The 3,067-nt window shown below is 36.6% G+C and overlaps 1 pseudogene; it reads right to left on the bottom strand.

The window, feature by feature from the left end:
- Positions 1 to 240: 240 nt before the first annotated feature.
- On the bottom strand, positions 241 to 1,831 carry LOC100260636 (protein BONZAI 3-like; annotated as a pseudogene).
- Positions 1,832 to 3,067: the final 1,236 nt, after the last annotated feature.

Below are 3,067 nucleotides of genomic sequence, written 5' to 3'. Positions count from 1 at the left end.
CTTCTCCATTAGGTTGGTGGTATTCCATATGGTTCTTTTCATATGGTTGTGTGAGTGGTCTTTTGGGTGGGTTGTCCGTGGCTACGTAACATGGAGAAAGGTGGTTGTTCTTCCACCGAATGGCTTGTAATAATCCTCTATATATGAGTGATGGCCTTCTCGTATGTGTGTATTTTTAGCCTAGTTTCGGTATTTACAATGCCTCGGAACCTTGGTGTGATGAATGGGAGACAACCCTTACTAGATGGTGGCATGGGAAGCGGAGGTTTGAGCTATGTTGACTACATTGGGTTTAATATCTTTGTTTCTCATGTAAGTCAGGAATTGCGCGCCTAGGTAGTTTTTCTAATAGAGCTTCGACTACAGAAGTTTGCCCACTACGCACTTCCCTCATGGGAACAAACTGTACAATATCTCAAGTTGCTACACTTCCTGCGGAACTCTATAACCGACAATCGTTATCAGCATCAAGGATCTCCATTTATTAAAAATGTGCTCCTCCCATTCCAACTATCAGAATCGATAAAGGCAAATCAGATGCCCTGACCAAAGCATCTTTTGTGTCTTGGAGATCTGTAAGCACTCCATCCGTTATGATAAGCAAAACAAAATATTTACAGCTATTATAGTAGAGGGACTGGCCAGCAATTTCAACTACATTGTTGATCACTTGTCCAAATAAGGTCAGTCCCGTCAGAGCAACATGGTTCAGTGCACTTGCATAGGTAGCCATGATCCCTTGAACCCTTTCAACCTCAACACCACTTGCACTTCCATTCATGTTAAAACAATGTGATATGGTACCATCCATTATCCTTCCCCTAAATCCCCATGCAGGAAAGCACCTATCAAAATCATAAAATTGTATGACCTCTCCGACGTCCATTATAGCATGTTGGTAAGCATTGAACCGGCTAGAAGGATCAATGTAGTGCAAAGAATCTGGAGTTCGAGGATTTCCATTTGAAGCAGTAAAATCGACAGCAACCATAAAATTAAGTTCAAATCCACTAGAAACATAATCAATAAAACTGTATAGCTACTTCTCACAAAATTGATCAACAAATAGTTGGTCCTTCAGAACTTTCTCATGACTATGCTGAACAGAAGAGGGTAAGATGAAACTGGCACTAGTTTTTTTTTTGTTTTTTTTTTATGAAGTTTTTCCAGGTCTGCCACTGATTTCTGAAGTTCACCGATCAGTACATGATTCCCACTAGTATTGAAATGAAAGCACTCGATAACTAATGGGTTATCCTTGCTAACAAATTGATTCATTGTTAGACGTAGAGGCCTCCATATTGGATTCAAGTTGTTATCAACCACTTCTGTCTTGCAAATTGAAACAGAACCTCCATGTTCAACAATCCTAGATATTCTTAGAAAATGGTCACTTTTAGAAAACAAGTTTTTGTTTTCCAAATGTGAACAATGGAATATAACATCAATAGCATTCCTTGAAGCAATTGTTTCCTCTGCATGGACAGTGAGTTTTCCTAGGTTTTTCAAACCCCTGTTCCCATTTATGTTATGAAAATCTAGGGTTAAGTTCTGGCCTTGTTTAGTCAATATCTCTGACAGAACACAACTGCATTCTCCAAGGAATTCTTGATCATTCAACTTCAGCATCTGGACGGTCTCTAATTTGATTGCTTGACTTCAAGTTGCCATTCTCTCCAAAATTCTCCCCAAACAAGTCTGCTACCAATTCTCCTCCTTTTTTTCTTCCAAATCACTTTTTTTCTCCCATAATCAATTCTTCTTTCTCTTCAGATTCTTCCTCCTCTCTATCCTCACTAAACGGGTACCTTCCCATAAGCGTCCTCTCCATTACGCTCAGAATTTTCTCTTTCTTACTTCTCACAACCCTCCTTCCTATAATCATACATGCTACACTTTCCCTTTTTCTATTCCAAACCACTTTGGTAAACTTCCTTCAGTCCCACAGGGAAATATGACTGCTCTTTGCTGTCACTATTAATGCAAACCTCTATTGCCAGAAAAACAATATCTAGGTCTTTCTTATACAATCCCAACATGGTAGGAACAAGCCTTGGAAAAATTTCGACTCCAACAGGTCACTAAAAATAAAGGTCTCTAACACGGTGAATAACTGAGTTGTTTTTGCCTGGCAAAGGAATTCCTCCACTATGGATGCTTCAAGATTGTCTCCAAAGGCAAAATGAAAAGCTATGATATGAGATGAGGAACATTCATCATTGACCACATTCGGAAGCAAAGCACATACATGATGACCTGACATCCAGAATAAAAAAATAAAAAATAAAAAACTCGACAAGGTTTAGGATTTATGTCACCATAATGGATTTTGCAATATTCCAAACACCAAACCACCAGCCTTTCCAATATATTAGCAACAAATGAGGTTGTCAAAAACTTTCCACGGGACAAATAACTTACAAGGTAAGCAATAACACTCATTTTGTTAAGCGGTGGAAAAGTACTCAATCAAACGGTCACCCGCACCATCATTTTCAACATCATTAATTTGCAGGCCCCTCTATGTCTTCTAGCTCCATCTCAAATATGTATTTGATGCAGTCATCTTGTAAGCCTTCCTCTCATGCAATCTCTATATCCAAGGAAATCCCATTTTCCCAATCTCAATCTCAATGTGACCATGCACCTTCCATATTTCCTTACAAAATTTCAAAGTTAATAGATTCAATAAATAATAATAATAATTATAATGATAAATATGAGTAAAATTAATAATAATAATAATAATAATAACAACAACAAAAACAACAACAACAACAATAATAATAATAATAAAACATTTAAACAAAATTATTAAATTAAAAAATAGATAAGTCAGTACAAGTATTACGGAAAAATGACAAAATAATAGGAATAATAAAATAAATGGGGAAATAGACAATATAATAAATAAAATAAAAATATAATAATGAAAACTCAAGTCATGCAACTTTATAATAAACGAGCCATGTAAATCATGCAAGCCATACAAAATATGAAATCCATACCAACCATGCAAACATGCAAAAAATGATCTAAATGGGTTTAGGGTGCTTAAGTGGGTTTA

This window comes from Vitis vinifera, chromosome 18 (genome assembly GCF_030704535.1).
Source record: "Vitis vinifera cultivar Pinot Noir 40024 chromosome 18, ASM3070453v1".
Classification (NCBI taxonomy): domain Eukaryota; kingdom Viridiplantae; phylum Streptophyta; class Magnoliopsida; order Vitales; family Vitaceae; genus Vitis; species Vitis vinifera.
Note: the sequence above shows the minus strand (reverse complement) of the source record. Positions and strands in the feature narration are given on the sequence as shown.